The sequence below is a fragment of the Teleopsis dalmanni genome, chromosome 2 (assembly GCF_002237135.1).
Source record: "Teleopsis dalmanni isolate 2A chromosome 2, ASM223713v2, whole genome shotgun sequence".
Taxonomy (NCBI): Eukaryota; Metazoa; Arthropoda; class Insecta; order Diptera; family Diopsidae; genus Teleopsis; species Teleopsis dalmanni.
The window spans coordinates 105545062-105556504 of NC_051847.1; positions in this window are offsets into that span (position 1 = coordinate 105545062).

Sequence of the window (11443 nt, forward strand, 5' to 3'; positions counted from 1 at the left end):
GGACTCCTAATTTGTAAAACTGCAAATAGGTAATGTCTGCTTAAATTTGACTCGTGCTCTTTATTTGTTCATCTTTTGTTTTATGTGTTTTTAATTTTGCAAACACTAATATCTTCGCATTTTATATTATTTATTTGACTCACACTTTGTCAAAATTTTTATTATATCTAATGTCAATCAGATGTTGCTCCATCTGATGTTGCACGTATCTACGTAGTACGTATCTAGTACTACAGTTTACAACAGTTCTGAATTTTGCAAGGGACTCACAGTCAAGTTTAGAGTACACCAACGCGGTATAAGTAATTATAGGCATTATCAGTTGTTTGACCAATAAGCCACGCACATCGACTGGAGTATACTTAGTAGATAAATTCAAATATCTGAGGCAAATAAATGGTTTCCTAACGACATGATTGACATGATCAGAGGCATGTAATTTTTTAATAATTGAGTTTCCAATAGCCACCGGACGTAATTCGTCTAAATTTAATTCTATCCAAGTAATCGGCAAAATGATGGTTTTATCTGCGTTTAGAAGCATATTGTTTTTAACTGCCCAACGATGTATGCATATTAAATCTATATTAATCTTTATGACAAGGTCATTTAAATTAACATTCCGACGAATGATACATTTGTATATCATCAGCATATCCATGTAGATTCGAAAATTGACATACTGAGAAAACGTCATTAATATGGATCGAAAATAGCAATGGCCCCAGAATCGAGACTTAAGGAGCCCCAGGAAACAGATGTTCAAAATTTGAAAATTTATTATCAATAACTATTGACTGAGATCTCTCAGTTAAATAACTAAAAATAAATTTAGAAGCTGATCTGGAGAAGTGAAACTTATGTATAAGCTTTTTACAGAGCAAAGCGTGACCAACTCGTTCAAATGCTTTTGAATCGAGAAGACATAAGTAAGTAACCAAATCACTATTATAACTCTAATATCTTCGAGGACTTTCAGCTTAGCAGATGCACAACTATGACCTTTTCTGAAACCAGATTGATAAGGAAATAGCAGATGGAAAATGTTTAGATGATTACGAATCTGTTCAGACATTATAGTCTTACACACTTTGGAAAGAGAAGGAAGAATACTGATAGGACGGTAGTCAGAAACTGCTGAAGATTTAGCTTTTTTCTCAATTGGTATAACTTTAGCTTGTTTCCATACCACTGGAAAAATGCAAAAGTTTATATGAGTTAATAGAGATATTATGAATGCTAAATTAACTTAAGGAATTTAAGAGGAATTTCATCTAACCCAACAACATTGGACTTAATACTCATTAAATTCTTAAAAATAATATTTTCACTGACGCATTAAAACCTAAAGCCTTCATTAGCGTCAACAAAATCCATATCTAGGAACACTGATGGGGAGCTACCATTATCATCTACAGAAGAAACAAAGAAGTTATTTAGAGCATTTGGCTCCACATTACATATATTTTTACTTTTTCTTGTAATCCCAAGCATTTTGATATTATTCTAAAGGGTTTTTAGTAGATTTAGTACAATTAAGCTGAGATTCATAGTAATCTGGCTTAGCCTTATGAACAGTTCTAGCAGCTACATTTTTAGCAATTCTAAACTTCATCCAGTTAAATTCAGTAGGGTACTTTTCCAAACTGCATATTTTCTATTTCTTAAATTTACAAAATGTTTTATTCTAGCGTTAAACCATGGGTAAGAAACATTATTGACGGTTATAGTACGAAAAGGTTCATAGCGATGACGAAGGCTAAGCAATTTCTTATTAAATGCATCTAACTTTTGATCAGCTGAAATACCAGACCAACATTCATTCCATTCAGTTGAATTGAGTTCAGAAAATAATCCCACTGAATCAATTAACTTATAATCCCAAAAAGAAAATCTAGTTGAGATAGATTTTTTAATTTTCTTAAAGTCTAACGTAACAAACAGTAGGTCGTGATCTGAAACAAATGAAATCTGATTAAACAACAGTAATTTGCTGATATCAGAAACTGCGAATATGTTCAGAAGACTAGACCTAACATTATTGGCATATCTAGTAGGTATGTTACTATTGACGATACTAAAGCCCGACATGGCAATAAGATCATTTAAACAGGAAACATTACCACAGTTTGAGAGAAGATCATTATTGAACAGTACTGCTAGGAAGTCAAAATTAAGCGCAATGGGTTGCAGTGAATCAAAAAAGGGATCGATATCATAGGGTTAATTAAGTCTAGTAATACACGTCAATGAAACTGATGTACCGTCATCGAAATAAGGGCATTTAAAATATATGCCCTCTGTGTCCCCAATCGAAAATGATGACGTTGAAATTCCACCACCCAGCCATAACGAAGTGTGTGTTGCCATACAGCGACTTAAGAACAACTAAGCGGCAGGCGCAGATGGCCTGCCTGCTGAATTGTTTAAGGCCGGCGGCGATATGCTGATAGGGTGCATGCATCAGCTTATCTGCAGAATATGGTCAGATGAAAGTATGCCCAGCGATTGGAATCTTAGTACCCTTTGTCCTGTCTTGAAAAAAGGTGACCCGACGATTTGCGCCAACTATCGCGGGATTAGCCAAATACCTGTCGCGTACAAGGTTCTTTCAACTGTACTGTGTGAAAGGTTGAAGCCACATGCCAACTCACTGGATGGACCTTATCAGTGCGACTTTCGAACTGGTCGCTCCACCATTGATCAGATATTCACACTGCGATAAATCCTGGAAAAAGCCCGCGAACATAGCATCGACACTCTCCATCTTTTTGACGATTATAAAGCAGCTTTCGATAGCCCCATTAAGGATCGCGTTTACGCCGCAATGTCTGAGCTCGGTATCGCTGCAAAATTAATTCCACTTTGCAGAATGCCGCTAACCAATACCCGTAGCTCCGTCAAGGTAGGATCGAGTCTCTCTGAACCTTTTGATACCATGCGAGACTTCAGACAAGGTGATCCCTTATCATGTGACCTCTTCAATTTCGTCATGGAAGTGATCATGCGCAGGGCAGGGGTTCATCGTAATGGAAAAATGTTCTATAAATGTGTCCAGCTCCTTGCTTACACCGATGACATCGACATCATTGGGCATAGCAAGCGCGATGTTACAGCTGCATTTGCTGCTATCGAAAAGGAATCTGCAAGAATGGGCTTAGCGGTGAATGAGAGAAAAACGAAGTATCTGTTAACTACTGGTAGAAATGTGCGTCGCTCGGACACCGGGCTAGTGGCTGGCGACTATACTTTCGAATCTGTCAAGGATTTCATTTACCTTGGCATCGCCGTACCGAACACAAATGATGTCACTCTGAAGATCAGACGAAGAATCACCTTTGCTAATAGGTGCTACTATGGGCTCAGATGTTCCAGTGTTTTTACGTGATTTCCTGCCATCTTGGCTCAACATCAAGAAAAGTTCTTTGTAAGATCTTTGGTTCTCTACGAGTTGGCGACGACTATCGCATTAGAATGAACCACGAGCTGTACGAGCTTTACCACGACATTGATATAATTCAGCGCATTAACATCCAGCGGCTTCGCTGGCTTGGTCATGACGTGAGAATTGATGAAGATGTTCCGGCGAAAAAGGTGTTTGAAGCAGTAGTAAGCGGAAGAAGGCGTAGAGATAGACCATGTCTCCGGTGGAGTGATCAAGTTGAGGAAGCACTAACTGGACTTGACATACGAGACTGGAGAAGGCGCATACGCAGCAGAAGCGCCTGGGGAGATATGCTGCGTCAGGCCGAAACTCGGTAACGGGTTATTATGGCCACATAAGTAAGTAATTTTGGAATTACAAGCGCTCCAGCTATATTCCAAAGAAATCTTTAGCAGTTACTTCAAGGCGTAGAAGGTTGCGAAAATTATATCGATGACATTATCATCTACATTTCAACAACACATCAGCCGCTTAAAACAAGTACTTCGAATTTTGCAACAAAATGGTATCAGGTGCAAGTAAGAAAAATGTTTCTTTCTACAAGATAAAATCGAATATCTTAGGCGTTAAATTGGTGCAAAAGCATTCATGGGTAAGGTGAACTACTACCATAATTTTATACCTAATTTTTCGCAATTATCCGCGCCAATCAATATGCTGCGCCGGAAAAATGTAAAATTCACATGGGGTTCAACACAACAACAAGCATTTATAGCTCTTAAGACGCACATTCTCAATGCAGCGCAACTAGCACATTATCTGAACAGCTACCGTTGGTTCAAGCTACAGATGCCTCCTCCTATGGCATAAGAGTCGTGCTCTTACATACGTACGTTGATGGTACAGAAAGGCCTATTGCTTTTGCATCTAAAACTCTCAATATTTATCAGCGACGATATAGTCAGATAGAAAAGGAAGGGCTAGCTATCGTTTGTGGAGTCAAGCGTTTTCATCAATATTTATACGGAAGAAAATTCACCTTGATTACTGACCACAAACCTCTTAGCATTTTTAATCCAACTCATCAGTTGCCGTCGGTGACGTCACATCGTCTGCAGCGATGGGCTATTATACGAATGGTTTATCAGTATGATGTACGGTATCACAAAACTACTGACCATGGAAATGCCGATGCTTTATCTCGTTTACCTGTTGGTGAAGATAAAACTTTTGATCATGAAGAATTTTGTTTCAACATCAATGAACTGAACACACCCATCGACGCTGAAATTATTCGTCAACTTGCCAAAAATGACCCAATCCTTCGCCGAGTTTATTTTCTCTTTACAAACGGTTCGCCTGAAAATCTAATATTACAATATGCGGATCTTCAATCATTTTTCCCTCATCGCTTTATTTTAATGCTAAACAACAATTTGTTTTGTTTCCAGACGGAGTACAACCGGGTGGTCATTCCAGCCTCCTTAAAGCAAAAAGTTCTTAAACTTCTTCATAATGGTCATTGGGAAGTATTGAAAATGAAACAGCTAGCTCGACAACATGTCTGGTGGACTAATATTGACAAAGGCATCGCACAATTAACTGAAAATTGTGATGTGTGCAAAATTGCAAATCCTGGTCACGCACGTGAATACGTAAGCTGATCGACCTTGGGAGAGAGTACATATCGATTTTGCTGGCTCATTCTGTAATTCAAAGTGGCTAATATGTGTCGATGCTTTCTCGTAATTCCGTCATCGTACAACTATCTACAAAAACAACGGTTGACACCATATCAGCATTGTCTTCTATATTTTCGCTGGAAGGTATACCAGAAACCAACGTAAGTGACAATGGTCCGCAATTAACAGCTGAAGCATTCAAATATTTTTGCTCAAAACTTGGCATCAAACAAATAACAATAGCGCCGTTTCATCCAGCCTCAAACGGGTTTGCCGAGCGATTCAGAAATCTAAAGCAAGTTGTCTTCGTCCGAAACTAACATACGCAAGAGGGGAAAAATGGATAAAAGGACAAATTGTGAAACAACTTGGTAAAATGGTTTACCGAGTGAACACATCTTTTGGTTACAACAAACGTCACGTTAATCAGCTTAAAACTAGAAGAAGCTCTGACCTCTCTTCACAACCAATTTTTGAATTCGCTCATCACCGGCTTCATCTAACGAATCAACATTAATGCCTAGTGAAGAACGTTCTACCGCAGTAGTTCAATTTCGAATAAGTGGACGTATTCAGAAGGATGTAAATCGATATGAAGCCGACGATTTTAGGAAAACTTAATTCCATTTTCATGTAACTTATAGCATTACACATCACATTACATGAAAATACTATGTATAACACATAGTATTTTCATTTTGCATTTATTAATTTCAATTTACATACCATTACATTTCATTGTCAAAAATTAAGGGTGGAGAAATGTTATAATCTAGTATGTTTTGTATTAGTTTAAGCAATCCTAGATAATGAAATGTAATCAAAATTTGGAAAATATAAACTGTCAATCGTGTCGGTCATATTTACTTCAAAACCAAAACTTTTAATAATAAAATTCAATTCAGTCACAAAATTCTTTATAGTTTTAAGTTGTTTTCAAGTGACGATTAAGAATCAAAGCAAATAGGTTAAAGTGCCTAGTTTGCTCATAATATTAAATAAGGATATTATCCAAGAAGCAGTTTACCTGAAGCTGATTCAAGTACCAAATTCAGTATTCGCAATAGGAACTGGTTCAAGAGCCGGATTCCTAACTATAAGCAACACTGAATCGATTCAGATTCAATAACAAACGAGTTATTGAACAGTATTCCGGACTTAATAATGCACTGTTAAAATATTTACTAGCGTCAGTTGTAATGCAAAACATTTGGATATTGTAATATATTTAGACTCATTTGTTGTCCAAAATATTGGAATGCCTTCTCACAGTACTGAGTCTGCTTAAATCGGGAATTCTTTTTGCATAGGTTTGTTATATGACTAGATGATTGTTGGAATTTATTATATATATTGTTACTATATATTCTTCGGCTTCTTACTGTTGCTAGGTTCTATTTTACTCTAACTGTATGTATACTTTTCTGCTGTCTTATTTATAGTAACTAGTAATTGTTGTGCTAGCGATGTTTTAAAGTGCACATGGGTATTTGGTATTACAACAATGATTTATTTCAAAATTGTTTATAATAATTATAGAAAGTTGCGAAGGGTTTAGCTTCGTCACCATTAACGTGAATTATTGTAGATTTGCTGTCATCAAGTACTATTTCTCTGTCTCTGCATTAATGTCCATAAATTGACTGAAAAAATAATATTAATGTGCGTACGATTTTCTGAACATCCTTTGATTACCAAGGCATCTACTTTTGATCCTTTCTGAACTATAAGTGCAACTATCTTTGTCACACAATCTTTTCTGATTTTATAAATGATTTTTTTTTATTAAAGTGTTAGTATTTCATTACTATGAATTTCTGTACTAGTTCAAAATTTTTAGATTGTCAAAATGGTTATCAGAAGTTTCTTTCGTTATTTCGGGTTTCCTGTAGATTTTGTAAAGCCTAATTTATATATTTCTTCAAGATTTCTGTCTATTTCATTTAATTAAACCGACTCAACAAATGACAAGAGAAGATTAGGAGCATACTATTGTGAACACCAAATTTTACTAAAAATTTAATCCTCCAAAAACAATTTTTTGCAATTCATGACACTGTAAAAATATAATAAATATATATATTCTATGCAGTGGCGAGGCGTGCCCTATCTGGAAGGGTGTGCGGCCCTTCTATAATGTTGTTTTTACATGTACCACTTAAATTAAAATAGATGAGATGTTTTATTAATAATAACTATATTATATTAGGCATTAACAAAATATATATGAATATGAATATAAATATGTATTCATTAACAAAATAACATATTAAACAAATTAATTTAATAATTTATATAAAAATTTAATATTATATCAATATGGAAGAAACAAATTCAAAACAAAAAAAATACAAAACAATATTCGCAATATTATATTCATTAACAAAATAACATATTAAACAAATTAAATTAATAATTTATATATAAGTTTAATATTGCATTAATATGGAATAAACACATCTTTTCACATACTTCTTATTCTTAAAACATCAAACCTAATATTTTCAAACAAAAGTTTGTAGTGAGAACCGTACTTGTTTATGCAGTGATCGAACAAAATTGAACCCACTTGCAACGTATAAATGTGCGGACAAGAACCCCGCACAGTAAGCGACAGAAATTTGTGGGTGCTACTGTTAAAAGGGGAGAGACGAAATGTGATAGAAATGTATGGTGATATGAGCTGCAAACTTTAGCCGCTCATGCAACCACTTTGGCAAATCATCATGTTGGATTCGTATGCATGCAGTTGATATTCGAATAGAACAGAAAATTACTCTCATACAATTGCCACTATAAATCTCTATCTCTGATATTACGAGCGAGAGCACACGCACATTATTTTGTTCATATGCAACGTATGAATGTGCGGCCAACTTCTTTGCACACAAAGGGGAGAGACGAAATATAATAGAAATGGTCTGTGATTTGAGCTGTAAATATATGAGCACAACTAACAAGTATAGCAGCTAACAGAAGCAAATTGATTGAGTTTTCATAGACAATTATATTTAATAGTTTTTGCTAAAACTTTAATCTTTAAAAATATATATATGGAAATGTAATAAATAATAATAATTCTTGATATGAAGATACTTAATAAATTTATATACCTATGTTATTTGACATTTTGCAAATTATGTTAGGGTGTTCACCGCACACCTCCGCACCTTAGAGCAGTCGTCACTGATTCTATGGTATATGCGTATGGAGTATACTAGTATTTGCTGGCTCAACATAATTGCTAAATTCATGCCCGTTTAACGTGTGAGGTTTCATATTTTCGTTGCATAAATATTGCAACTAAGTATAAAAATAGAATGTTAATATGTTACAATAATGTATTGTTAAACATTCAACTACACATATGCACTCAACAGCGTGCTTAAATCACCAAATTTCTCTGTAGCGAATAGCCTTATAGAGATGATTAATGAGTGGAGTAAAACACAACCTTTGATGTTAACTTAGATTAGCTTTTATTATTACTATTTATACAATATTTCACAATGTTGACGAATGAATGAATTTAGAGAGACAAAGAGAGAGATTGCACCACTGCTGCCCACGCTTTATATACAATTTTCAAACGACATCTTGAAGCTAAAATTGCGTTTGCAGTTGAATGATTCTCGCGCAACATCTCTCCCTCTCCAGTGACTGAGAGAAGCAATGTCACGATTTAATTAGTGATTCTATGCCACTGATTAAACATTCTCAGCAAATCGAACTGGGAAAAGAATTCGCCTGCCGCTAGACGATGTTTGAGTTATATTTGCTGGGTACTTCTGGTTGCTTTCGTCTGCTTTTTGATGTGCAAAAGACTGTTGTGCTGTCTGTTGTTGATCTGTTTTTTGCTCGTCATCACAGAGATAGGCAGCTTTCACTTGATCTATACTCACACGTAGTAGCTTGTCTTTTCTGTCTAGAATGATTATCAGCTTATCGTCATGATCGGTTACCTGAAATGGTCCATCGTAAGGCGCTCTGAGAGGTGGTCGAACAGTGTCATCGCGTAGACAAATATGAGTACATTTTTAATATCCGGTTCTATAAATATTTTTGATATGGAATAGTTTACCGTAGGTACTCCAGTTGCTCCATTACGTCTCGTAGTCATTGTACGAATTCTGAAGTGGACATGTCTAAGTGTCGTACCATAAACCATTTCTGCAGGAGTCGTCTTGATGTAGTTTTTGTATGCGTTTCTCAGTGCGAGTAGCACCACTGGTAGTTTATAAGTCCAGCTTTGCTTGGATCTATAATTTAAATTCTTTTTAAGATTATGGTGAAAACATTCGACAACTCCATTTGCTTGTAGTTGATATAGACTTATTCTAAGATGTTTTGTACCAATTAACCTCGTGAGTTTATTGAATAATTTTGACTCGAGTTTTCGGACTTTGTCGGTTATTATTTTAGAATTAATATCGGCCAATGGGATAGCAACTGGCCATCTGTAAAGCGATCAATGCCCGTTAAACGGTAGCTAAATCCATTTGATATTGGTATCGATATGTAGTGAGGAAAATCGTTGGTAATGTTAGATTGTATATGCATACCTTGGTGCGTTGGCACGGATGAAAAGATCTTACCATTTTCGGTATGTCCTTTTTCATGCGTAGCCAAACGAAACGCTCATATATTTGTTTGATCGATGGTTTACTTCCTGGATGCCCCAGATTGTGCATAGCGCGGGAAACTTGCTGTCGATTGGATTCATAGAGTTTGGCATGCTGATCCACTTGAGTTCTAACGATGTCTGATTTTTGGTTAACAGGTTTTTTAATTCAGCGTCGTCTTTCTGGCTCTCAGCTAACTTGTTGAAATCGATTTGTTGGCAGCCATTTATTTCTTCAATATGTGAAAGCAAATCTGCTATGTTATTCTGTTTCAGCTTTGTGCCGTATGTCTGTCGTAAACAGTCTTATGAAATCCAAGTGCCTTAACTGTCTTGGTGATGCCTTCTCAGGTTTCTGTTGGAACGCAAAATGGTAGGCTTGTGGTCCGTAAAAACTGTGTATTTTCTACCTTAGATCATGTGCACAAAGTGTTTTATGTCTTAATAAATGGCAAGCAATTCTTTGTCATAGGTGCTGTATCGTTTTTATGTCTCGGTTAGACGCTTTGAACAAAAACTGAGAGGTTCGATCTGTCCATTTCATATGAAGTGCAATGTTGCTCCTGCTGTTGAGTTGCTTTCATGGACGTGAAGCACTAGTTTAACATCTGTGGTTGGATGTGTTAATATACTTGCATCTGTGAGTTCGTTTTTGTATGTGACAAAAGCCGATTCTACGTCTTCTGCCCATTCCAATTGAGTTTTGTCATTCTTTGTATTGGTCTTTATAAGTTTCTGTATTGTATTTTGAATTGCACTTGCACCAGGTAGGATACGTCGATGGTAACTTACTGTAGCTAGAAATCGCCTTAACTCTTGAACCGTGTTTGGTTTTGAGAAATTAAGTTTTGCCTCTAATCTCACCTTTGGTGGACGAATGCCTTGTTGATTGTTAGTATGACCATAAAACGTTACTTCTTATTGGCCAAAGACGCATTCAGCTTAAGTTCGTACAGCTGAAATCGCTCGAATACTATACGCACTTGTTGGTAATGTTATGATTTATTTACTAAAGCGATACAGATGTCGTCAATATAACAAATCATAAAGTCGGGTCTTCTAAGAACTTGGTCCATGTGACGTTGGAAGGTTTGAGCAGCATTGCAGATTCCAAAGGTCATAACATTAAATGTTTTTTTCTTATCCTCAGGCGCAATTGGTGTATTATAATACGCCCTTTTTAAGTCCAGTGTTGTAAAGATACACTTACCGCTTAATGTCTGTGTGAAATCTTGCACGTGACGTGTTGGGTACCGATCAGGTATTCTTTGCACATTATGACGTCGATAGTCACCACAAGGTCGCCAAGTCTTATTCTGTTTTTCGACCATGTTTAATAGGCTGGCTCAATCACTCTGCGATGGTACACATATGCCCTGTAGATTAAGTCGTCTTGGACGTGGATAAGCCGGATGGCCAGTTGTAACAATACGATGCTGGACAGCGATTAAATTTTTCCTAATTTTGTTGTAGGATATTGGAATCACCAGTTATTTGAATTCTTTTTGCAGCTTTATGAACTTGTGATTAGTGTTTACTGCAAATATTGTTTCATTTTGCTGATGTGTGGCTATGCAAGGCACTTTCCATCCAGTTCTATTGTCGATGAGGCATTTACGTTTGACGTCTACTATAAGGACAAAGTGTTCAACGAAGTCTACACCCAGTATTAGTTTTTTGTTTTCTGCAACCACAAACTCTCAATTGAATGTAGGCCGAAGGTTAGTGTGAGTAACTTATTACCGAAAGTACGAA